Source organism: Ixodes scapularis, unplaced genomic scaffold, assembly GCF_016920785.2.
Source record: "Ixodes scapularis isolate PalLabHiFi unplaced genomic scaffold, ASM1692078v2 PGA_scaffold0__279_contigs__length_252992795, whole genome shotgun sequence".
Classification (NCBI taxonomy): Eukaryota; Metazoa; Arthropoda; class Arachnida; order Ixodida; family Ixodidae; genus Ixodes; species Ixodes scapularis.
The window spans coordinates 187,046,867-187,074,537 of record NW_024609835.1 but is presented as its reverse complement, the minus strand read 5'-3'; the positions used below and the strand labels follow the sequence as shown (position 1 = coordinate 187,074,537).

Here is a 27,671-nt window from a genome sequence, read left to right as displayed (position 1 = left end):
TAAAAGGTGTGAAAAGAAACGAAAAAACATAATAATAGGGAACCAAAAAAAATCTTCGCAATAAAACTTTTAAAAGAAAACCGGACTCTTTTGAACCTTCTGTCCTTCGAAAGTTCGATGCCTTTTCACAGCGATTCATACGCGAAACCTTAGCACGTCAGCCAAGACCACGTCGCCTATTCGGTAAGTGCCTACCTCACCAGCACCGCGATCATAAACAAGAAATAGCCGGCGAATGTTTGCTAAAAGTTTTGTTTAAAAAAAATATTCAGATCCACATCTTGTAGCATAATAAGAGATATGACGAAAATTGCCGAATTTGATAATGCTCAGAACCAAGCGCCATCCATCGTGTGGTACACGAAGTAAGCGAAAGACCCTATTGCGCTTGCGCAGTCAATCCCCGAGCGTCGTCTGCTGAACGGGTTTGCTGGTGGTCGCGCTTTCTTTGTAAAGCACTTTCGTTTTCTGGCTGCTCGAGTGGTGTTTACATTGTTTGTGATCGGTCGCTCGGCAGCTATGCCGAAAGGCTGCAGTGTACCGAAGTGCCCGAACTACAGTTTCTGTAGTCCGGTGGTTAAAAAGAAACGGTTCCAGTTTTACCACTTGCCACTCGGTGAACCACGTGGAAGCAGTTGGTGCAGGCTGATCGGTTTGTGGGACCCCGAGTCTAAAGCCCTTTATATATGATCGGAATATTTAGACACCGAGAGTAATTACAGCCACATGCACAGTGCTCTCCGCGAATGCGGACACGTTCCGAAACGCCCTCCACCTGAAACCCGATACGATTCCGACGCTTCGGCTACCGTCCCCCCGAACAGGAGTGAGTCGCCAAGGGTCAAAGGACAACCATGAGTCACGTCGCGAGCGTCAAACGAATTTCACCATGTGGAGAATACCGAGTGCGTAAAGTGTAGACAACTCCACTGTTAACGAACAGTACGATCAGCATCTGCTGAATTATTGTCGAGTCGTTGCGGACCCGCAACCTCGGAAGGGAGCCGAAAGACGCGCATTTGATGCTCTATTTCGACAAATGTCTGTTGGTATGCAATCACAGCTACGACTCCAAGCTACGGCTCGCACATGTATGTTGAGTGTCGATCATCGCTAAGCAACAATATGCTCTTTTCTTCCGCTACAATTCCGCAGAAAGTTGCTCTCGAGGGACTACTAGCACGAGCTCGAGAGTTTTAAAGATGGGGTGCCTGCGCAAATACTTGTTTTGGGGAATGTTCAGACAGCGGGGCTGTTGGTCTTCCTCGAGTGGACGACGAGTCCCTGCTGTAGACGAGGAATTAAATTTAATATGTTGAGCACTGCTGTTTTTATTTGTTTTACTTCACCAAATCGGGTGCCACACAAAAGCACCTCTATTATAAACTAGAATAATTGAACTTAAGGCAGCAAGGAATGAACAAGCTGCTTTTTGGACTTAGATGAATGCGTGATATGTCACTTCCTTCTAGGGACATATAGGGACTCACTGATTTTTACATTTACTGGTCATTTAAAATTATAGATTTGACGCCACCCACTAGATATGTCAACTTCCACGTTGTAAAATTTGGTGAATTTTCTTTTACCAGGGCGATAATCCGGTATCGGCGAATAAAGTATCTATGGAGAGCGCCCCTCTTCAAGAGTGCTGCTGCTGCTTTGCCTGGAAAGCGGGAGCGGAAACTACATATCGCTGCATACAAGAGAGGCCAGCAACACCGCCGTAGCTCTGCGAGTTAATATGCGAGGCAGGGCAGGTATGAACGATGCAACTGTGCAAGCTTCAGCGCCGATTCAACAAGCAGCTACACACATCCAAGTTTCTTTGCTTGGTCGAACGGCAGTCGGTAAGTATTCAAGCAAACGTCGGCACTGGCTCGCTTGCCATATAGTGGCATCCATAAAAATACCTGTATTCAATTAGTCTATATGGTTTGTTTCTGTAGTGTATTTGTTGGTTAGTCACTGTCATATGCGAAGGCCCAATCCTCGCGGGATCCAACCATGTATACCGTGTGTAGTTACTAAACCTTTCCTTATGCCATTGCGTATTATCTTTGCCTGGAGACACTGAAATGAGATGTAAAAATTGTTTATTGTTTTCCTGTGGTCAGGCGGGCAGTTCAACTTCCAGCAGGCCTATGCTGCGATGACCTGTGCGGTACAAACGGAGAGCTGGGTGCCTTCCTTCTCCGTGCTTCCTACCCCCTTACTGCTTCCACCAGCTTCAGTTGTGACGCTTCCCTTCGCTTCCCTCTTCGAAGAAGACCTTGATCCCGGAAAAGAGAAGGATGAAGACTGAATCCCACTCAGCGAACATTGGGAAGACGACATGCGCTCAAGTTATGGGTGCCTTCCTTTCTTTTCTTTACAGGCACAGTTAAAGGAAATATTGAAGAGGTAAACATTAGTATCTGTCTTGGAGACAATCCTACACTTTATGCCTGTTCATTGAAAGAGAAACTGATGTTCCCTACCCGATTTAGTTACAAACAACAATACCCTCTATACATTTTCGCATCCAACTAGGTTGGGAACTACCAGTGCTTTCAGCTCGACCACGCTCACGCACTATCGTTTTTTGTCCCCATGCAACAACTAGGTGGTACTGTATGAAGCTACACACTGACCTAAATTTTGGTTTTGTTTTCTGTAGCTGTTAGCGGCCTAGTAGGGGCTCTAGCCGTCTGTTGTCATAGTTTTTTTTCTGTCCTTTTTTATTGTTAATAAAAACAAATAAAACACCCAACACATTTGGGTGTCGCTCAATGATGTATTATTTATACGTTTTCTAGGGATGAAACCATAAAATACCTGCCCTTTCCGATATTTGCTAGCTGAGGTGACGTGCCACGTCACCGCCGCAAGTCAGAACTAGCACGGGCCTTAAATCAGCAACGGCGGCCGTCTACCCAGTTGAGAGAACATTATATATACGGTGCAGCCTGTCCCTATGGGGAGGAGTCGTTTTCTAGATATCTTGGAACACTGGCCCTTTCCGACATTTGCAAGCTGAGATGGCGTGCCACGTCACTGCCGCAATTCGGAACTAGCACAGGCCTTAAATCAGCAACGGTTGTCGTCGACCTAGTTAAACAAATTCGAAACTAACAGTACACAGAGAGCTGGTCAAGAATCTAGTCTTCCAAAACCAGTGGCCGGGACGATCTTATAGGGTAAAGGACACTGACAGGGTATTTATGCTCGCCGAGGTTTTTAGTTGTACGTGACATATGCGAGTCCAACTGCATAAAACAGAATTTGCGGTTCGAAATTCGGTTTCTTTCCGCCCGAGTCGCGCTGAGTGTGAGTCGCGTTCACTCTCTTTTCCGTGGTCAAGAGCCGTTTTCTAAGGTTTCGATGCGACCACCAAATTTAATCAAAGTCGTGAGTCATTGAAGGCACGCAGTCAATATTAAAAATAGAAAAAAAGTTGAAACCCATTTTTTGTGGCTTCCAAGAAGCTGCAAGTACATTGATTAAAAAAAGTAGCGCAGACAACCAGAAGCATTCTGTGCGTTCACTGCATAATTCTCAAGGTGGCATCGTTTCGCCTACTGTGGGGACTAGCGGATGGCAGCGGACGACGGGCGTTAGACCTCTACTTCAGAACTGTTGTTCGCTGTACCGGCGAATGCTGTCTTCCTTCGAAAGAGAAATTTTACACCGATCAAAAGAATTGATATTCATCCCGTACGACACGCCTACGAGCGAGCCGATTGCACGAAGACGTCGCCGAGCCGTCGTCCCTTCTCGTGGCTGAAGACATCGCTCGCTCAAACGTCAAGCACAAAGTGCGTACTTCGAGCTCAATACGCACGCGTACGGTTTCTTTAGGAGGTGCGAATATGGCCTATGCGTGGTGCTGCCAAACTTCAAGCCGGGAGTGCATGTACTGAAGGGTAACCGGCAGCAAACTTCCGACATACAATCAACCCGCGGCATTACTACGCATGAAAGACTTCCTTCAGTAGGTCAGTGAAAAGACGTCCGCTTCACAAGCAGCGGGCACGGGTTCCATACCTGTTGTGGGTGTACCTTTCCTTTTTCTAGCACTTTGCAATGTTAACATTTCAGTTTTTACAATTATCTCTGGAAAAAAAATTGTTGTGTACGATACGTCGCTGAACTAAGTGGTATGGGATTCTATTTCTGACACCGGCGAACTCAATCTGGTCAATTTCCACAAAAAGCAAGAAGCATATGAATCGGGTAGCGTCTGCTTTGCGAGTTCCGTGTAACTGTTCTACAGGAATTGCAGCCAGCCATTGATCCCGACCCGCTGATCTTTCGGAAACTTGTGCACTCTGCCGCACAATGCCACTTTTAGAAGCAGGACATGTGAGGCAGCTCTTCACGGAATATCTTGGGAGTATTCTTTTCGGAGCGGATCACGGGAATTCACCACGGGCACTCACTACTAATTGCCAACACTTAAATGCACAAAACGACTCATCCTGAAGTACAGAACAGCGAGCGGAAGAGACATAACTGCAAAGGAATCGCACGCCGAATGGTAACCGGGAACGCATATCGTCTGCTACGTGCGGCAAAAAAAAAAAAAAATTCGCATGGTCGGGTGTAGCCACGTGACTTCCGCCACTCCACTCTCTCTTCTCCACTTCTCCGTGCGGTGCGAGAGTTTCGGTTTCAGTTTCCAGCAGTTGCACTTTTTTGGCTTTATTAACAAAATACGTTACTCTGTAGCAAAGTATTATTTAGGTAGTATTCTGACACCATAATGAATTGCCTGACAAAAAAGAGAAAAAAGAATTTCGGGGGTATCAGTCTCCCATTAAGGTGGTTCCCCGGACAGGCGAAGGTTGCGGGTTCAATCTCCGCTCCTGGCCCAATTTTTCGCGACCACTTTTCCCTTTTCCTTTCCCAAACTTTAATGCAGTAAAATTCAATAATCACCTTCTCCTCTCTTCGTTCACAATATATAGATATATATATATATATTGTGGGGAACGGAAAAAGACGAGAATATAGAGGACCGACAACGCGGTGACGAGCGGGCACGCGGGGCAGTCGGAGCTTGAACATCGCGAGGATTGGTGTTCGTTTTCTTGCCTCCACAATCGACGTCCTAACGTGGGGCCCGACATCACGGCAGCTACACGTCGACCAAGGTAAATTTATCGCGCTTTGGCTAACATCAACGCCCCTTTCACTCGGTCTTTAAATGTCCCGTAATATGCGACCGACAACTCGCGCTCGAGACCAGGGACGAAATCCCACTGGTCTCGAGCGGGATTTCTTGTTCAATCGCCCTGCGATTGAACAAGATTCACCTATAGTTGGAGATGGACGCGATATTACGACGTCGGCGTCAGCTTCTCCGCCAGATGTTCCCCACCCTGAGTCGCGCGAATTGCTGGCGGAGAGATGCCCCTTTCCGACGCCGAGAGATGCCTCCTCTACCACTAACGTTCCGCAGGTAGACACCCTTCAGGACCAACTTTCCCTGCTTCTTGCCGGAATGTTTAGACTACTGCAAGAGTGCGAGACCACATCTGGACTTCTCGTGCAGCCAGCGAGCAGATGATCTGTGCCAGCAAATATCTACCCAGTTAAATCAACCCAGTTCCAGGGGACAGGACATGACTGCTGCACTTAAAGACACCTACGTTCAGAGTAACAATGGCCTTTACTTCGATACATACCTCAAGCAAAAGAGGGTGACTACCACGTCGCCATTCCGCGTAGTCGTGCCGAAAATATTACGACGTGCTTTTATAAGTTACTTTCATAACAGTGTCCTGGCAGGTCACAGTGATGGGGAAAAACCTACCAAAAGCTCTGCCGCATTGCGACCTGGCCTCGAATGAACCGCGATGTCTTGCGTTATGCCCGCAGCTGTTCTCAATGCCAGAGAGCTAAACCCCGTGGCGGGAAGCCCATTGGTTTCTTGCAGTCGGTCCAGAGTCATCGTCCTTGGGAAATTGTCTCATGTGATTTCATGGGCCCATTTCCACACAGCCCATAAGGGAACAGGTACCTCTTTGTGGTCACCGACCACTTCTCTAAGTGGGTCGACCTTCGACCCTTGCATCAACTTACGTCCAAGAAGATATGGGAGAAACGTTTTCCCGGTTTGTATATCCTGCTGTCCTTATAACAAACCAGGCCACTTACTACACCAGCACTGTACTCAAAAATTGCTGTGAACTTCTCGGTATCCAACACAATTGTACTTCCCCTTATCGCCCCCAGACAAATATCACTGAAACAGTAAATCGCGACCTCCGGGCTATGGTAATTTTGTACACTAACGAACACCGCAACTGGGACTCTTATATCACAGAGGTGGCCTTTGCTACCCATACCACAGGAAACCTAACCACGGGATTCACACTGGCAGGGTTGAATATTGATCGGGAGCTAAGAGTACCCATGGAAAACAATGTAGAGCTTGCCCCAGATGATCAACCGTGCCAATCATGCTCAAGGTTTGCGCAAAGGCTCTGCGACAATATCCGAAATACAGTGACAATGGCCCTAGGGAACATCGAACTGGCCCAATCACAAGAGCGAACCCAATATAATAAAGGCCGGAGAAACGTCGAATTTTCCGTCGGAGATCTGGTTGTCCGGCGCACTGATCCACTCAGTAACGCAAGCCAAAGATTTTCTGCTTCACTCGCCAAACGATGGGATGAGCCATTCGTGGTTGAGGTGCGAATTACACGCCTCGTATATCAAATACGATGCCCCTTAACCGGCACACTCGGCGGACCTATTAACATCAATGACTTGAAGCCTTTTATTGATCGCGGCGAAGAGTGCTGAGATTTATAATCGTGGCGAAGAGTGTTGAGTGTTAAGTAATAACATCTTCGTCTTGTCCAATCATGCCTCTTCTTGCCCTCGACTACCTGCAGCCATGCCACGAGGCCGACCGTGGTGGCGGCCACGCCACCCACACCTGCAGCGGTCTTCTTACCCTCCCCGGGCACCCGCAGTCGCGGCCATCGGCCGCCTCCTCAGCACCCACGGCAACGCCCCCGAACGCTTGAGGCTGCGACGTGGTGCATCATGGAGCATGACAGCCTCGTGCGGTTCACTTCCCGTCTGCGCTGGGACGGACAGCCACGAGCCCCACAAGGACTGGCGCCGGCTGATATCCCAGCACCATTCCAAGGACGCACCCTGAATGAGAGCAAGTCAACGGTCCCGAACCTGGTATAGGACAGCGGGCGTGCTCAGATCATAGGATTCCGGGGGCGCCGGGAGCGCAGATCCCAGCGAGTAGCCACGATCGATGTAGAGCCGCAGAGGGAGAAGCGGCCGGCAGAGTCCTTCTCAAACAGCCAAGTACATCTCTGACAACGCCGTAGCCGTGAGTGGATCACGCACCCGAATGGACGTTAACACCCAGACCGCAGTGAACGTCTCCCGTTCCTGCGGAGGCGTCGAGAATCAGCGCTTTTCAGTCGAAGCTGTGTGCCGAAAGCCAAGGTCGGCTTCCACCGTCCTTCTCGCCAATCGTCACGCCACCCGAAGCTCTCCGATTTGCGCCCTTTCAAATGTCCTTTGGAGAGTACGTCGGATACCGTTCGGAGTTCCACCGCCACCGCACGGTCCTCCGTTCGTCCCGCCATGACCCAGAACGTCCGAGCGAAGTTACGCTGCCCGATCCGCCGAAAAGGAACGTCGGTCCTAAAGACGACACTATAGCACCGAACGTCACGAGGCAGACGATCACGAACCCAGGGCCGAGTCATTACAGCCGCGAAGGTCGAAGCTACAACCAACCCGACTCGGCCGGACACTACATGAGAGTCGTGAAAAGAAACTTCTCGCTTCTCAAGCGCGCGGTCGTGCCTTTCGGGTACGGCGCCTGATTATCGTCCAACTCCGGTGGTCATCACAACTCAGGCAGCAACATGGCCGACCAGGCAACGCTAGACAAGCTAAATGCGGGCTTCAAAAAGCTCCAGGATGTTAAGGACCGCAAGTCGCTCTTAAGAAGTACCTGACCAAAGGTGTCTTCGAAAGGCTCAAGACTCGCAAGACCGCCATGGGAGCCACCTTGCTCGACGTCATACAGTCCGGCGTGGAGAACCTCGACAGCGGCGACGGCCTGCGCACCCCTGATGTCAAATCGTACACGCTGTTCGCCATCCTCTTCAACCAGGTGAACGACGACTACCACAGCGGCTTCAAAGTGACCGACAAGCACCCGCCCACGGACTTCGGAGACCTCAACACCCTGGTCAACGTGGACCCTGACGACCAGTTTGTCATCTCCACCCGCGTGCACTGAGGACGCTCGTTGCCTGGCTACCCTTTCAACCCGTGTCTGACGGAGGTTTAGTACAGCGAGATGGAGGAGAAGGTGAGCTCGACTCTGCGCATGCTGGAGGGCGAGCTAAAGGGCACCTGTTACCCGCTGACCGACATGTACAAGAAGACGCAGCAGGAGCTCATTGACGACCACCTCCTCATCAAGGAGGGCGACTGCTTCCTGCAGGCAGCTATCGCTGCCATCAAAACCGAGCGCTCCCTTCCCCACGAGGGGAGGGGGAGGGGGAGGGGGAGGGTGTATGTGTGTGGGAGTGGAAAAAGACGAAAATAAGGAGGACTGACAACGGGGTGATGAGCGGGCACGCGAGGCAGTCAGAGCTTGAACACCGCAAGGATTGGTGTTTCTTTTCTTGTCTCCACAATATATGACCATAAGCTCATGCTGCAATACTCGGGAGCCGTAGGTTCAATTGTCATCCCGACACATTTTAATCTAAATGAGCGTCGCACCGGCATGCGGTCCTGTGTAATTACTTAGCCCAGACGAGCGGTCTTTAATGTGCTCATAATACACTGGCTAAATATCTCATCTACAGCGAGTAACAATGTTTATGAAACCTCTTGCAGACAAAGTGACCGCTGTAAAAGCACCAAACAACAGATTTGACAGCTGACTCTTGATGCTTCGGAAGGAAATCTCTATTTGCCCCCCCCCCCTCCCCCCAGGGAACTCAACCCCCCGACCTCTAGCTCGGAGACTCTTTTTGCGGGTTTAGGGATAAGGCAATCAAAGTCCGAATGACTGCAGCAGCCTGCAGATTAAGAAATTGCTCAGCCAATTTGGGATTACCCCATGGGCAGTCCTTTTATTCCGCCATTCGTATAGGCTTCTCCCTCCGTGAATGTGGAGTGCGCTTTTAAATGAGAAAATAAGGCACAAGGAGCAATACTTTCTAGGTTTTTGAATACTGAGGCTGCATCTGAAATGCAATCATAAAGAGACAATCACAAAATTATTTTAATTCTCTTTTATTGCACACTTTTTTACTTTCGTGGGGAAAAGAGAAGGACGGGAGGGGGGAGCGGCACCATAAACTGAAAGCCATGCCAAACAAATGGAATGCTGTGGTTTGTCGTAATACCTGGTTTCTGCACACCATGTAGGACCCGCCTGGCAGCACTACACTTTAATGAGAACGCGGAACGTGAACAAGTGATCACGAAAAAAGGTTATCATCAATGAAAAGTGAAGATACCGACGGCAATGAAGGGGCACCTTGTTGTCTGTCCAGTGAAGACAGAGATAACAGATGGTAACTATGCAGATATGTTACATCACCCTTTCAGACAATGTTAGTGATTTGATTGGTTTGAGTCATTTTAGAGCAACTTTTGGAGCATCCAAAAGTCCATTTCGCAGCAACAAAAATAACTTTTGGAGCATATAGGCACACACCTCATTTGCATTCCCACCACTGCATATGTGCGAAGATTTGTGTGTTGACATGTCTAAATACAAGATGCTGTCTATTTTGTCTTCCGACCTCTGCGCAACCTTTTATTGACATCAATTGTTTGGCATTTTTAATTCGCTCAAACAACTGAACTAGGTGCATACTTCAAAATAGAAACACCATGCACAACAACAACATGCTGGCTGATGAAGAGCAGTTTAAACTGCCGTGAATGGATGTTAGAACAGAATAATATTAGGTACTTGAATTAACATTTTATCCAAGTTCTGAAAATTGTAATAAAACTTAATTTTTTTTATTAAGAGAAAAAACAAAATTTTGGCATTTGAATGAACAGCAGTGATATTTAATATGTAGGTTTTTGTGATAACAAAAATCAACATGTCAACGATAAGCTTAGGTTAAAACCCAGCCGACTTGCTTAAAGTTATTAGAGCTTCCACCCTCTGCCCCAGCCAGTGAAGTTATATTTACTCTATTCACTGTGCCATCACAAAGGTAGAAGCAATATAAAGGTGATAACTATACACGAAAAACGACATAAAATAAACATATAGCACAGGTCATAGAAATATTCACACAATGAGAAGAATTCTATCATCACTTACAGTTCACATAAATCTTCCAACAACAAATATCATGTAAGAGCATATAAGAACCTTATACGAACAATACACTATTCTGTAGAATATTTTTTTTAAAGAATTTGCATAAAATTGTAATATTCTTATATGATCATATATGTTCTTATTTTATCATATGCATTTATTAGACCAAGACATCTCTCATAGAAACGAGATTTTTTCATGAGGATACTCAAAGATCCTTGCTAATTATCAAATTTGAAAAACAAAAATGGTATCCACGCGAGCTGCTTAGGAAACATTATAATCTAAAAGCTACACAAGGATAAATAAAATAACGGACAAGTCGCCTCTGGTCCGTTATTTTATTTCACCTTGTCTCGGGGTTTAAATAATGACTTCAACATATTGTTGTTTATTGTATAACCCAGTCACCGTTTTATTCAGAAATGTTGACTAAAAGGTAATGTTGGCGCTTCAGTACTCATTAGTTTTTTTTTTTCTTTTTAATATATTTGATGTTTGCGGGAACGACGTTCCGCTCTGAGGAGTTAATTCCTTCTAGCACGCAGGTGCGCTGGGACAAGGAAAGATACGCAAAATCTCAATACCTGTTTTGAGGATTTTGCTTCACTGCAGTGCACCGTAGCCGGCCGAGAAGCGCACTCAACAGGGCTAACCCGCCTGAACAGATCACGAACATGATTTTGCGAGACTTCCGAGTATCATCAGTGATTGACAAAGATATAAAATCGAGTAGTATGTTATTCGAGGCCATATTTGAAGGTTCTGGAATTATTCACAAGCCTACCTAACAATCCGGCGACGCAGTGGGGTTTCAGCTATATTATATATAGTACAAATAAAGCAAAATTACATTTTGGCGCTATACTTTCACAAATTTATTGTATTTTGTAGAAATGTAGCAAGATGTATCGGGGTAAGCACTTTTGTACAATTTTGGCGCCGATGGCACAGCAATCACAACACTGCAATGTAATATTTTCTGCAGAGCAAGGGTTGTTTGTGCGTACTGCTGCACTGCAACCAATTTGTGCAAACATTAATTTTGTCTGTGGTATATTCAGGCACTGGGCAAGGCATGCATGCAACCTTCTGGACACGACAGCATTGATGTTACCAATACAGCTTTAAATGGGCTTCTAGTTGCCTGTTTCAGTAGCTCGTCATATTCGGTTGAGATGACAGCTTTAATCTGCGTAGTGAAAGCATATTGAAATATAAAAATATTCAGTTGTGTCATAGAAAGTAGTATGCATAGTAGAAGGTATGTATACAAATACAAAAGGAACACAGGCACACGTCTTTCCTCCCCTTTATATACTATCGTAAAATACCGGTGGACCGCCCACTCATCTTTCACTGAAAACTGAATCAATCTAGAAATGGGCGCTTGTTTGGTCAAATTGGCCGCTTAACGTATAATTTGCTAATTCACAAGTTTGGAACATGTTAATAGTGGGCGCTTGATTGCGGGGGGTGCTTAAATGCGGTGGGCGCTTCCGCGGTGTTTAGCTTGTTTCTAGGATTTGTTAAGCAGGATTAGGGGCAGGAACAAGGTATTGGTAAAACACACGCAGGGCTTTTATGGGCCCTCAACCGTCTTGGAATTTCACAGAATTGTGCCTAGCTCTTATGCAAAGCCCAGAATTTGGACTTATTCTAGTTGGGGCAGCATTATGTCCCGGATTGGCGAAGTATGGTTTCTATACTTCGTTTCACTTTAAGTCCGTGGGGAGGCAAAGTTACGCGCCGATGTTCAAAGTGTCTTTAGCCTGCAATGCATTCTAAATATACTTTGAACAGGTCGAGAATCTTGAGAGAGCGACACCATCAGGGCAGCGAACTGAAACAGCGATCATTGTAATGGCTAATCTGGCTGGCAGACAGTAGAGTGCTTTAGTCCTTTGCCACTGTAGCATGCAAGCCATGGAAAGCCAGTTTTCGCATGGTGACTATGGATGATCGCGCTAGTGCTGACAGCATTGCAGCTTCTCCCCCCCCCCCCCCCCGCAGCGAGGAGTTGTGTATTCTATTGCCCTTCTCCATCAAAGTGTTTCGTCGTGCGGCAGATAAATCACGAAGCATTCTAGTGAGGGTGTAAAAGCGTGATTGCGGTGGGTGTTTGAAAAGCATGTGTTTGAAGACGCAGACAACTGTTTTTTTTGTTTTTTTTACTAGACTCCGATGGTTCACCAGTTCGCTTTTTTATGCTTTATCAAGTAAAATATAGTGTATGTCTTGATGACTTCTGATCTCATCTCTTTCTGGCTATGTCCAGGAGCTGATTGCTCTGGCTGTTGGAATGTGCGGCTTTTTAAGCTTTCTGGAGCAGTTCCAGGCCACAAGAACACCTCCAAAGCCGAATATGAGCGACCAAACCGAACGGCAATCAAAAAGAGATTTAACTGACTCCGGAGTCAGCCGATTTGTCTAGGCGAGGCCGCAGATTGTGTAACTTTGTCGTCTTCATCAGCTGATGAGCTAACTCACTTCAGCATTGTTATGGCCAGTATTATTACGATCTGAACTACCAGCATCATATGGCTCTCTCCAGCTCTTTTCTACTTAAAACATTTTTTTAGAACTATTTCCAAGGTACTGCAGGTCAGTGATGCGGGGCAAGCAGGAGTGGATGCTGTTTTTCTTCACGCGATACCTAGAATTTATAATAAAAGGAAAAGGAGGGGCGATTGAAAACACATAAACCACATAAAGCACAAAGTGCACTTTAATAAGGGGTTAAAATGATCGCAGAACATTGTCCTAAATAAAAACATGGGAAGGCAAGGAGTTACGCTTCTGGGGAAAAAGGAGTATTTATAAGTGTTTATGCCAGCAATTATGGGAGCATTTTTGTGTGTGGTCATGTTTATTCTGTCCTGTAGATGATGGCTGACTGTAGGATGATGACTCACTGCGAAGTTTGTGATACTAAAACTGAAAATTGAATTTTTATATTGCTAGCTTCTTGTGATCTTCTAAAGGAATGATGTTAGTTCTAATTAATTTGGTAGGAAAGTCAAGCCGGCGATAACGATTATATATAAAACGAACTGCTAGTTTCTGGACCTGCTCAAGCCTGTTAATATGTTTCTTCGTAAAAGAATTCCACACAGTGCAAGAGTACTCCAACCAAGACCTTATTAGTGTGCCATAAGTTGGAAGTTTGACAGGAGAGGGCACATATTTAACCATCTGCCTCACTAAGCCTAGTTTACGACGTGCAGATGCACAGGTGTGTTCAATGTACGAAGAACAAGAAAGGTTGTTAATAATTGTAACGCCAAGGTACTTACAACTGTCCGTTTGAAAAATTATTGTGTTGCAAATAGAGTAGTCAAGCACAGGGGGGCACTTTCTGTTGGTGATACGCATAAACACAGATATGTCTTAAGTTTCGTTTCTCAGGGATCTCACCAATTAGAAATTGTATTTATATTCTCATTCAGCACAACCTGGTTGCTAATAGACTTAATAGCCTTGAGCAGTAAGCAGTCATATGTAAATAAACGAATACTCACACTCTCGTGGATGCATGAGGTTAATTCATTAATATAAATTAAGAAAATAGCAGACCAAGGACACTTCCTTGCCGGACACAAGAAATTACAGAAAAGGTATCTGAATTATGAGAGTCTACATCGACAAATTATTTGCGCATTTCTAGACAAGAGGAAACCATTCTACAACCGTACGGGGAAAGCCAAGTTTGTTAAGTTTGAATAAAATACCGGAATGAGAGACCCTATCAAATGCATTGCTCAAGTCGAGAAAGACTACGCCGACTTGGCCGGGTTTGTCGACGATTTGTTGACACTTGGCAGCAGCGACGGCTCAGAGCTACCATGCTCACACCGGTCATCTTTGCAGATCGCCGATCCTGTTTTTGACAGTCTACTTCTGGTCTCGTCGGCATCTACTCCGGAGAGATTACGAGCCCAAGGTTCGGCCGTCTGCGTGACTACGCTGTTCTTCGAGCCAGCTTGCCATTGGACGGTGCCACAAAACGTCAGCCGCTGCACTCTACAAAAGTAGAACGCTTCTGATCTTCGACACTTGGCAGCACCGACGGCACAGAGCTACCACGCTCACACCGGCCATCTTTGCAGGTGTGCTTGAATTTGTTTGTTCATTACTCTTAGTGAGGATTAGAGTCACTGTTGCCACAGCGCTTACTTTTTTGCGTTTATCTGTCTTATTTTTTCGTTTTTCTTGTGTGTTTGACACATTGCTCTATGTCTAAGGACATGTCAAAATTGTTAAATGACCTCAAGGAGGAACTTCGGCAAGAATGGGGGGCTTTCAGGGGGGCATTAGAAAGACTCCAGAAGCGATATTCGTGAAAATCGGTCCGATATCGAGGAAGTTAAAGATAGCATGAACTTCATTAACCTTGAATTCGAAAATTTGAAGGGAAAGATAAAATACGTTCTGGAAGAGAACGTCGAGCTTCGAATGGAGAACGTGAGCTTGTCAAAGAAATGCGACGAAATGCAAGGGCGTATAAAGGCCTGCCAGGAACGGCCTCACGGAGTCTGAACAATACTCGCGCAACGTCAACATAGAAATCAAGAGGGTCGAGAAACGCGACCGTGAAGTCCTTCAAGGGTTGATGGAAAAGATTGGGGATGTTATCGGTAAAACGATAGCTCGAGCTGAAATTGCTGCTTGTCATCGCGTGCCGACCCGGGATGCAGAAAGAGGTAACATTATTCTGCAGTTTGTGAACCGTGGAAAGCGTGACACTGTTCTTGATCAGGCGAAAAAGAAGCGTCTCTCAAATCGGGATCTTGGTCTTGACACGAGTGCGTACATTTTTGCTAATGAACATCTCTGCCCAACACTGAAGCGTGTTCTTGGCAAAGCGATTGAAAAAAAAAAAACCCATGTAACTGGAGTTATGTTTGGGTGCGAAACGGCAAAATGTTCGCTCGTCAAGCGGTTAATGCGCCGCTTGTTCAAATTGTCAGTGAGGAAGACGTTGAAAAGATTCGCTTAATTACTTTTGTAGCTTTTATGTCCCCTTTTTCATTTCAATGGAATACTTAAATCTGGTTTTGCCCGCACAACTCAATCAGTATTTGTCTTCTAAAGATTGTGTTCACGTCTTTCACTTAAATGCTCGTTCGGCAACGAATAAACATGATTCTATATTATCTCTTCTAGATCAGTGTTGGGTTTATTTTGGTGTAATAATGTTTACAGAAACGTGGTGTCAGCAGGACGCTGATATGCTTATCATAGAGGGTTACAAACATTTCTTTTTAAACCGCAAAGAACGACGTAGTGGTGGTGTTGATATTCACGTGAAACGCTCTATTAAATGTGAGTTGACGGAAACCTTTTCTGAAGTTACAGGTGATTACGAAGTATTAAGTATAAAATGTGGAAACAGTATTGCTACTGTCTTGTATCGTCCACCTTCGGCAGACTTTCAAAATTCTATTTCTTTTCTTTGAAAAGTTCTTAGATTACGTTTCTGTAAATAACGATCGCTTGGTACTAGGGGGGATTTTAATGTAAATATATTAGAGGATTTAATTCAAGCAAGAATGCTCACTAATACGCTAAACTCTACGGGCTTTGAAAACGTTATTACATCCGCGACAAGATTCACATTGTCCACATCAAATGCAATCGATCTTTTTATTACCAATAAGTCTACCAAAGTCAAAGCCGCGGGAACCATTAGCAGCGATATCAGCGATCATTGTCCAATTTGTTTTCCCTTGTATAATCACGAAACGCAGAGAGAGAGTTCGAAGGCTACCGCCACCTTTCGGAAAAAGTCAAACGATTCTCTACTTGCATATAGGGACGCGGTCTTAAACTGTGATTGGACCCCTATTTACTGTATGACAGATGCGGATGAATCTTATAACGAAATCTTACACGTTTTCAAATAACTATATGACTTGCATTTTCCGGTCAAAACAGTAACTGTAAATAGGAAGATAAGGAAACCATCGGTAACCCCCCTGCCTGTTAAAATGATGCAGAAGAAAGATCGCTCATATAGGAATTTTTTAACTTCAAGGAATCAGGACAAGTTATTGCGTTTTATGAAAATCAGGAACGAATTAATATATGAAATGACAAAAGCGAAATCCTCATACTGTAAGCAAAAATTTTGTGACGCCACAAAGCAGCGTCCCGAGGTTGTCTGGAAAGTTATAAATGAAGTTCTAAATCGCAATAAAGTATCTTCTTGTATAAAGGAATCAACCGTAGAAGGTCGATCTATGTCGGGAGTGTGTCTGGCATATTGTTTTAACGCCCACTTTACAGATACGCAGAATACTACCTACGATGACACTGCCATTCGTTATGTCAGTCATGTCGATGACACTTCTTTCTTAAACCCCAACGACGAGAAAGAAGTTTTTAATGCAGTCTTAGGTCTCGGAAAGAGCAAGAGTAGTGATATCGACAAGCTTGAAATGAAACCTGTTAAATTTGTAACGGACGTAATTGCACCATGCCTAGCGCATATATATAACTTATCGTTCTCTTCTGGAATATTTCCCGCAAGTATGAAGTTTGTTAAAGTCTCAGCCATATACAAAGGTGGTGATAAAAACATGGTAAAAAACTATAGACCTATATCCATGCTGCCTGTTTTCTCTATAGCACTTGAGAAATTTATTCTTACACGTCTCGATAACTCTTTTTGTAAAACATTGCGTGTTAACAGACAATCAGTTTGGTTTTCGAAAAGGTAAATCAAGTGAAGCTGCATTGCTATTTCAAAAGGAAATTATATTACAAAACATATAAAAGAGACTTATTACATTAGGTTTATTCATTGATTTTAGCAAAGCGTTTGATGTTTTAAATCACGAAATTTTGCTTGCGAAATATAAATCGTTATGGCGTCCGTGGTGTGCCACTGGCTTTACTGAAATCATATTTACAAGATCGGAAACAGTGTGTTATTATTGATGGTCATTGCTCTTCTTTTCGAAATGCACAGCAAGGCGTGCCGCAAGGTAGCATATATGAGGACCTCTTTTGTTTAATGTCTTCATCAATGATATTGTTAATATTGATAATGAAGCACAGTTTATAATTTATGCAGACGATACAAGCCTGTTTTTCTCCGGCCATGATGCTAATGCAGTAATCTGCAAAGCAAACTCTGTTCTAGAAAAGTTTTCGCAATGGTCTGAGGTAAATCAGCTTAACGTAAACGCAACAAAATCGAAGGCTATCTTATTCAGGGCTACCAATAAACCAATCGTGGTAAATCATACTATTCAACTTGGCTCTTCGGAATTTGAACTAGTAAAGAAACATAAAACTTTAGGTGTATTTTTTTCGGAGCACTTGACGTGGGAATCTCATGTCAACTATCTAGTTGGTAAACTTTCTCGAATTGGCGGTATTGTCCTTCGTTGTCGGAGTGTTTTACCCCCCAACATTATGCTATAAATTTACCACGCTCTATTTCAGTCTAACTTAAACTATTACCATCTCGAGTGGGCTACAACGACAAAAACTAATCTTCAAAATGTACTACTACTGCAGAAAAAAAATATCACGCTATATTGCGGATGTTTTGTATACCGACCACACAAAACCTTTGTTTACAAAATTTAGGATACTTCCTGTTGCGAGCATGTACGAATACCGTTTACTCTGTGCGATTCGTTTTTCATCTCAAACATTTGTAGATTTTTTGTACATTATTTCAGGACTCAAAATGAACGAAAGTAATGTTAACACACGCAGTACAGAGACATATGTGCTTCCTCAATCTCGCACAAACTATAACTTTAAGTCACTACATTATAATGTACCATGCTTATTAAACAAGTATATAACTAACAACGTAAACATATACACGTTAAACAAAAAAGACCTCCGTTTGTACTGTGGGTAGCTTCGCTTAGCGGGATTTGGAATGCATAATTTGGCTGTGATTTTTTTTTATTTTTTCTTCTTTTATATATATATATTTATATATATATACGTATGTATAACATATGTTTTTCAGTGTCAAAGCTGCTGCCAATATAAAGGGATCCCAGACCCAGTCAAGCTGTTTTTAACAGCTTTTTGTCTGGCGATCCCTCCAGTTTTCTGGAAAATAAAGATTTGATTTGATTTGACTGAAGCGAAAAAATAAATAGAAGAAATATTTCTCCGGTAGTGGAAAGGCCTCTACGGAAGCCGTGGTGAAAAGACGAGATGATGTCATGCTTATAGAAGAATTCAGTCATGTAATTAGAAGTGATATGTTCTAAGATTTTACGTGATGTGCTGGTAGGTGATATGGGATGGTGATAAGTTAACAGTGAGCATTGTCCCCATTTAAAAACGGGTACAGCCTGTGCACAACGCTAATAAAGGGAGCATCACCACATTAAAACAAGGAAAAAAAATGGCAACAAGGAACCTAGCAAGTGATTCAGCGTAACGGCGAAGGAACAGGTTGGGAATCTAATCAGAGCCACATGATGACTTCGGCCTAAAATTTTACGAACTCTGGACAAATCTGGTTGAATTATCAAAGGAAGTTTTTAGCGGGCTGGGATGTGAAAACATTAAGTTCATTGGCAATTTTCTGCTTGTCGTGACTCATGGTTTCTCCTATTTTAACAGAATCAACGGTTTTCTGTCCATTGGGAATGAGAATGAACCAAAATTTTGTCGCGTGTTAGATTAGTAAAACTCCCTACCTACACAATTTTTTCGTAAGCATTCCCTTTAAATTTCAAATAGTGGAACTATCAAACCAAAGCTTTCCATCACGTTTTATTTTCTTTACCAGATGAACTATGTCTCGGGTGATCCAGGGGTTCTTACCAAGTACGTTCTTCGTTTTATTTGGGATAAGATGGTCAAGACAAAACTGACATATAGGTTTAAATAATTGTGCAAGAGAGCGTCACTGGTGGAGTGTCACTGTCAGGCCTGTCTTTTTGCGTCTGAACATATTTTTGTCCTCGTCATTTGCTAAATTTTCTCCGCAGACCGCTGCAATTGGGCGTTCAAGCGCCCCGCAGGAAAGTTGATGCACGGGTAATTCTGAAAGAATATGTTAGGAATAAATGTGTGGTGTGTAAATAATGGGCTCGATAAAAACTCCGATTGGGAAAGCATATGTTTTATATGTGGTAAGGCATGAGAAATTGGACACATACTTTCTCAAAATGTATGGTGCATACAGAGCGCACATATACAATTCCTCAAGCTCAGCCGTCCATTCAGTGCAACGATTATTCCAAGTACTCTCCACCTACATTGTTATCATGGCAGGTTCATCAGGCATGGCAATAAGACAAGTCAGGTGGTAAGAGTAAAATTATTGAAAAAAATCCCTCAAACAAGTGGAAAAGAGGACAGAGTGGACAAAGGTATAACCCTCTTCAGGTTTGACGTTTACTGAGCCTCCAAAAATCTCGTGTACAGCTCGGATGCGAATTCTCTAATCCGTGTCACAACACACGCGGGTAGAACTCGCCTGTAATGCCGGTCCAGCCTCTGCCACAACCACCTGGCGAACAGCCGGTGGGCAACAAAATGAAGCCGACTGCAACGAACAAATTTAATACATATAATCGGCAAAGCACCGCTTGCATTTCGCACGAAATGAATCGGCAATGTTGGTGCCGGGCCGTTGCACTGTTGCAGCACGGCCAAATCAGTTTCAAAGCTTACGTACATGCTCGCTCCACGGTTCATTCGCAACCCTTGTTCTTGCAGCTCCCAGTATTTACATTACCTGTAGCGCAATGGGGACCAGACATAGAATGCGAAATTATACATGGTTGATGCAGCGGTCGTTTTGAATTGAGACGGCGGCGGAGCATTCCCGGCAGCAGAAGCACTCTCGAGCGGTGTGCGCCGCAATGCACCACTTGCAGATGCAGCTACAAAGAAACAAAACGTTCTATATCTTTCTTACTTCCGTACATAATTACGGCCGACACGTAACCCCATTAAAACTTCTCATTTGTATGAGAAATTTCTGTGTCCAATAAACAGATATGAATCATACAAGATATATAAGAACATATAAGAACCGTATAAGAACCACATAAGAGCTATATAAGAACTATATAAGGTATATGAGAACATACAACCACCATATAAGAAACTAGTGGAAAGTTTCTTATAAGTTTCTTATGGGGTTCTTATATATCTTATATAATTCTCATATAATTCTTATATGGTTCTTATATGTTCTTATATATTTTTATATATCTTGTATGACTCATATGTGTTTATTGGACACAAGAAATTTCTCATACAAATGATTTTTTTTACTAGGGAACCTGCCATTCTGTGCCTCTAAGCCGCCTCACTCCTCGTCGTCCGATTCCGATGAAGAACTGAAGTGGTAGTCGGAAGACTCGCCGCACTTCCCAACAGGCATACCGGTGCATAGGACTAGTCCCATGCTGTCGCTGTAGCGCAACCCATCTAACTGAATTTCGCTCAGCTGCGATGTATCCATGTTTATCGCGGCAATGAGAGGCGCCGATTCAGAAAATACGTCGGTGACATCAGCGCCCATCAGAGCAGTAAAACCTTTCGGCACACCCCCAACTCGCTGCCGCTAACGCTCTCATTTTCCAACTGCCGAGAAAACTTCCGGTTCCTGTGCCAGAGTACGTCACGACCGTCAAAACTGCGCCGCAGCTTGTTTTGCGATAAGTTGGAGAAAAAGAAAAAGTCGATTTTTCATTCATTTTTTGTGTAGAACTTAATTAGCCGAAACGAAAACGGATGCATGTTCGGCATTCAGTGAACATAGAATGTTTATTGCAAAAAGTTATCTGGAAAAAGTAAAAAGGTCATTTCACGGTCCCTTTAATATTATTTGGATTGCAGTAATAAAAAATGTAACTGAATAAAGCACCACTTAACTCTTATTTCGTTCCTCCACTCTAAATAGTAAACAAAAGCATAGATATGTTTCGCCATAAGCACTGGTTTCTTATCTCTCAGCAATGTTTATTTTTTTTTTTTGCAGTTTAATGTACATGCAAAAGTTGAACGAACACAGCAGTTTGTCTCCTTTCTGAGTGTACGAGTGGCCAAGAAGGACTGCTTTAATCGAATTTGTTTTCTGCAGCCACCACACCTCACTTATGTTCGCTTTTTTATGGGAACTTTCTATTTCACTTAAACGCTTAGTAGCTTAAACAAAGCTCTTTTAAATGTGAAACTAAAAAGTGTCACTATAACTCTTAACAAACACAAAAAGAAACGGCGAAATCTGGTTGAGAATTTCAATTCAATTTTCTCAAACTTTCCCACACATGTCCTTGTAGCTCTGTTGCAAGTGACTGATCTGACATTAAAAACTCTCACATGCGTAATCAATAAATCACCACAAGAAAAATAAAATTTCGATCAAATTACATTAGCGTATCATTCTTGGGCTTTGCGGAACGACTTTAAGCGAATGGTGTCGAAAAGAAGGTCTGGATTAATAAAGATTTCTCTACTCGTCACTATTTTTTCGACCCCGGGGAAGTTTTCGATGGGTCACTTTTTGGCACCGTCGAAACGCAGTGGAAGCCTTCACAAGGGTGAATTGCCGAAGAGGAAGGCCCAAATTATCCAGCAATTGAGGAAAAATAAAATCCGCTGATATCCGAGCCGTTTATCGTTCAAGTGTTATATGTAATTATACTGATTCCTGGCTCAATGTCCTACTAGACAACATCTTGCGGAAAATTCACATTCACCGGTACTCTAAGATCCCTAGGGACATTTTGACGTCAAATTGGCCTTAGTTTCTCTAGTACGTGCTCTTTGGTACTCATGTTTCAAGCATTGTATTGAACCCCGCTACCTCAACATATGCGAGAGCTTGGGTTACAAATCCTGCGAGGCTTAGTGCTTCAAAACATATAAAGCTTTATGATTTGTAACCTGTGGGTACTCGGTATCGCCATTGTTTTTCTTTTGGATCCGGTTTCAGGCGTCCCTCGCCTGTAGCGGAAAATAAGTTTTGTACTAAAACCGTGTTCGTTTTTGTTTGCTTTCAAAATGTGAACCACGGGTCGTATGTTTGATTCAGGGGGGACTGATAGGTCCCCGTAGGGTAAAAGTGGCTGAAGGGTTGACCATTACTCGTGATGTTGTAATGACTACGCGCTAATAATTACCTTGGTTGGTTGCATACACCGCAGTTGCTTTTATACGTGGGGTTGATGCTGGGTGCGCTTGTTCTAATAAAAAAAAAACGTCAAGACAAACCAATGCTACTTAGAGGCCACAAAGTGCAGCGTCCTTCCCGCCCCCCCCCCCCCCCCTCCACCTCCCCCTTCTCAAACATCATCACCGTGAGATTCATGCAGATCCACCCACCTCGCGTCAGCGTCGTCTTGGGCTAGTTTATGAGTACTGCAGCGTCTAAAAACAAGGGCTGCGCTAGCACAAGATGAGGTTAGACGCACGCGCGGCCTACCCCTAATAACTCACAGCGGGTTTTTCACTCGGGGCTGGTCGGGGAGGCACTATTGATGATGTCACGCGCCGGCTTTGTGTTTTAGATGAGATTAGGCAAGCAGGCTTTCTGTCCATTCAAGTTATGAGCGAGGGCGTTTGGATCGCGTGAGGTTAAATTAGACTAAGCGTTGAACATAACCATACCTTTGAGGTTATAAAAATATACTTTGGTATATTAATGCATAGACAGTGAACGAAAATATGCTGAGAAACGTTGTGGTGTATGCTCCAACGCGACGTCCCCATGCAGTCAAAGGAAACGAGAAAAAAATAAAATAATCTATATGAATGCTTTGGACTTAATTGAAAGTGCGTGGGTAGCCAACTCGAGCACCTGCCTCTAAAATGAGCCTTTTTGGGCCGACACGACGTAATAACCTTTAATCCAAGCTAGCGAGTAAGGTGCTGTCGCAATCAGACGTTCTGCGGTGAGTTCACGTGTCATGGCGTTCGCGGCAGCTAATAAAGTAGCGTGGGAGAACACGCAGCGACGGGTAGAGCAGTGTGGTGCCTGAAATATAGGGCTCCGCTAGACAGGGCAGTTTTTTTTCAATTAATGGTTGAAGGTCGATTGATACTATCCTAATTTTGCATTAAACTGCTCAAGCGGGTTTATGCAGGACAACTGGGTTAAGCAAATTCTGGTCGACGGCACGAAATGTTAGAAAAATTATTTATGAACAAGTTTTATCATTAAAAAAAGGTTCACCTAATAGCGGCCCGACTAGCATCTCTGCATTCATTTGTCTTCTGTAGACGCCAAGTGCCTGAACGAGGACACAGGTTCCGTAGTCAAAGGTTTCGGGAGCTACAAGTTTTATCCAAACAAAGGTGACTTTACGCTTACACATTCGGGTTTGCATGCTCTTTTAATTGCTATGGAAGGTCCTTAGGTGCTTCTACAGATTAGAACCTCTCAATCTTTGCGATTTTAATTGTGGAGCACTGCACTGTTCATTTGCGTTATATTTGTGCTTTGATGTCTACCGTAGTTAGGATGAAAGAAAACTGCTTGCAAGTACATAGGGGACTACCTCCAAAACAAAGACTCTAAACGTAAATTTGTATTGGGGCGCCCCTTATATACCAGGCTTTGCTTTTTAAGGAGGTAGGTCATTATTAAACCCGGGGATAAATTGTGGACTATAGCAGCGGAAAAATTCGCTGCAGTATACGCTTCTCCGGGGTGTAATGGGGGCGGTGGGGGGTAATCTCAAGAACCGGTCGGATGCAGACTGGTTCGTGCTTTAAATACTGTACTCAGGTTACTCGTTATTACTTTTGGGATTAGGTAAGTATCTTACTAATTCTGGAACACAATACTTAGTGCTGTAACTTAAACACGTCGGAGGGTTATTTCGCTCGGCTACCGCCGTCCACCCCGATGCATCAGCCAGGCCAGAAGGAATTTAGCTACCAAGCTTTACTGCCATCTTGTCGGACGCTTGGCCCAACGGCTAGCGCCGCCGATGAGCCGGCAGAGCCCTTTTTGTTCCTCCAAAATTTTGGGAACCGTCTTTCTTTACAGCCGCACCTAGGCGCGTGGCAGCTTCCAAACTACTGCGTCAGAGGTGCGCGCGCCCGCGGAGCATATTATATTCACTTCCTAAGTACTTTCTCTGACTTTTTGTTGTTTTGTTTTCTAGAAGAATATGACAAAAGTAAACCTAACTGAGGCATATATGTCGGCACAATGCGGAGTGTATTTTTTTCGCTCAAAGTTATATGAAAATCTATTTGTTGAGTACAGTAGCCCTCACGCGCATCAATATGTTGTTTAAACATGCCAATGAAGAAAATAATGTATCGCAATATATGTTCCTCGATTTACCAGAATGAAACTATCAGTTTTTTTAAACGAATATAAAAATGAAAGAGAAGCAAAATTGATAATTTTTGTGTGTGGCTGGATTTAGTTAGTCATGATCGACCCAATAAAACAACAAGAACTTGACCGTGCGCTTTGGGCGCGGCTTCTTTGGCCCCCTACCGATTAAAGCGTAGGTTTCTGTCTAGCATAGTGTGGAACACAGTGTACAATACAAATGTCCACCCGATTATCTACACATTCTCACTTTTCCCCATTCGCACTTTGTGGTATCAAAGACGAAACTTACGCTCGTTATAGCGCCAGGATATACGAATATTGCTCTAATGAAATATTACTTCCACGCTGAATTCAGGAATAAACAGAGAGCAAAATTATGAACGCGAGTTGGTTAGCAAACATCGTATTCTAATTCCTGATACGCACGAGAAAAATAAAATAAAAAAATCTAACGCTGCTTCGCTACAAGGCTACCATCCCCGAAATTCCCTCAGACGTCAGACGTCACGGCCCTCTGGGTTTTCACAGTGGCGATTGCTCCCATCCTCATCATTATCGGATGGTAATATGACAATTATATGTATCTTTTCCGAACATAAAGCAGTGCACCTCACGAATCAGTACAAATAAAACAGTTCTAATACGTTTTCGACGAGGAAACCAATGGGGCATTGTTCAGCCAGCTTTCCATCTTGTTTTCGCTTCTCTGGAGTCATCAGGGCTTCTGTGAGAAAGTGCGGGAGCTCGTCGAACACCAAGGAGCAAGCCCATCTTCGAAGTATATGGAGCTTCGGGAGTGCTCTCCCTCGTAACACTTCGGAGCCATTTTCGTCATTTCCTGGCGTAGAGGTAATGGGGCCACCATTTTTAGAGTTCTCCGTGATGACTGGTGCGAACGAGAATTTGATGTTATGAGCGTGGATCTTGGCATCCGCTCATACAGCGAGGTTTCTGCTAGTTGTGTTGCAAGCGTGACAGAATGCCTCCGTGTGTTTTGCTATGTGCTTGTCAGCTATATGAAAGTTCTTGGTTATATTCAATAACTTTCAGGACAGCACACCGGTAACCAAATGAGCAAATGTATTAAAAGTGTGTTTGTGTTTCTTTCTTTCGTGGGTCTTCTGACTTTTTAATGTAACGTTCTCCGAGCAGCAACGTTTGGTAGATGGGTTTGGTTCTTGCGACGGAGATGTTTTTCCCTAATTTGGGATATTCTCAAATCAAGCTTAATCAAGCAAATCAAGCATGGCCGCCACCCCTAAATATTTGAGTTTTAATTATATTTCCTACAACACAGTTGAAGATGTTTAGAAATTGAGCATACTTTTTTGCTCTAAAAGCATCTGCTGCAACATTGATCACAATTTCATGTGGAATGCAAGTTTGGTGAGGCTTGTTTGGTGATAGTATAAGACTTAAAACCGAGATTCAAAAGCATCATGGGAGCAGAATACGGTATTCTTTTCCATTGCACCAGGGCTCACTCACGTGTGGCGCCATGTGCCTCAGGTGAGTCAAGTGCACTTTAGTTCCAATCAACCAGAGCGATCAGACTTTTTGATTGGTGCAGCAGGTCTCTGAGTTTTTTGAGAATCTAGGAGCAGTTAGCTGTATATGGAATATAGACGAATATTTACAAGGGCGAAATATCATAGTAGCCTGCGTAGTGAAGTTGGGTACGGGAGTTCCCAGATGACTTGGACTTTGGAAGGCAACCGATGAATGCGTTGATGCTCCTTTGATGCCCTAGAAACAAGCATGTAGATGTTCTGAAGACACGCTTAGCTGCGTTAACGACAATAGCATAGTTGTGAAACTGCTTGTATATGCGTGTATGTGTTCCAAATATGCGACTCGTACGCTTAATTTTTTCAAAATATACGTGATGTGTTCTTTAGGTGAGCTGCTGGTGATAAGCAGGTCATCGACATATGTCTTCACGACCTGTTGGCGACTCGGAGAAGAGAACCACCCAGGATGAACGCGCCTTTTGGCAACGGTAATGTGATCGGACTGCTGGACGCCAGCGGAGCGATCGACGAGAACCTCAACGGAAGAATTCATCGTGAATGGAGACGACAGTGACTGCGAATGTTCCGGGCTGGAGCGAGCGGTGACCGAGGAGCTTCTCGTCAGCGTCTTCAGGCAGGTGGCGCTGCCCTTCCTGCCCAGTCAACTAGGCAGGGTGCTCGCGGGACTCGTCTTTGACGCTGCGCAGTCGTGGCCCGCCTTCAGGCACGTCACCGAGCAATTTATCGGCATCAGTTCACCTAAAAAAAAATATATCCTTGGAACGTTTGGGCCCAATTTAGTAGTCCGGAGTATTCAACGTATTCAAGTAACCCCTACGGCGTGGATAATGCAGTCTTGAATATGTACGGCCCCAAAGGAGGGCGCGTCACGAGGAGCGTGGGTTTTGGCTGGAGCGTGCTGATACCACTGCTTCTTTTATTAGTAATTTGTTTTCATCGTGACATTACAGTCTTTTTTAATGAATGGCATAAGTGGCAAACTTAAACAATTACACTCAGATTGACACATTCCAAAATGCTTTCTTTTTAAGACAATTTGTTAGGCGTGACCGAAGAACTGCTGCAGCTTTAAGAGCTCAATCTTGATGAGTATATTCAGTTTGTTAATAATTTTGATAAGAAAGTTTCTTCGACAGAAACAACCAAACAAAGTAAGATTAATGTGGGTGGAAAGCTATTACAATTAATGAAAAGGAAAATAATGAAAACAATCTAGAGCAATACCGTGCAACCATTAGCCGTTTGCGAGCAGCGACACTTGTGGCTGCGAAAGACTACAAAAAATTATGCATACTGGCAAGTTGTGGCTCTAAGAAATTGTGTTTCACCGGCGTTTACGTCATTATTTTCTATTAGACGCTGTTTCGTAACGGATTAATTTTTTCCTGCTATTTTGTTTTACACCTGGTTAAAATAGAAGTCAACATCGCCAAGAGACAGCGATATAAAATTATGCTTCTAAACCTTTAATACTGAAGTGGGGAATATTTCTAACTGTTCACTACAA

The 27,671-nt window shown here is 43.9% G+C and overlaps 1 pseudogene; it reads left to right on the top strand.

Annotated features, from left to right (window-relative positions):
- Window positions 1-7,892: 7,892 nt before the first annotated feature.
- LOC120841762 lies at window positions 7,893-8,584 on the top strand (annotated as a pseudogene).
- Window positions 8,585-27,671: the final 19,087 nt, after the last annotated feature.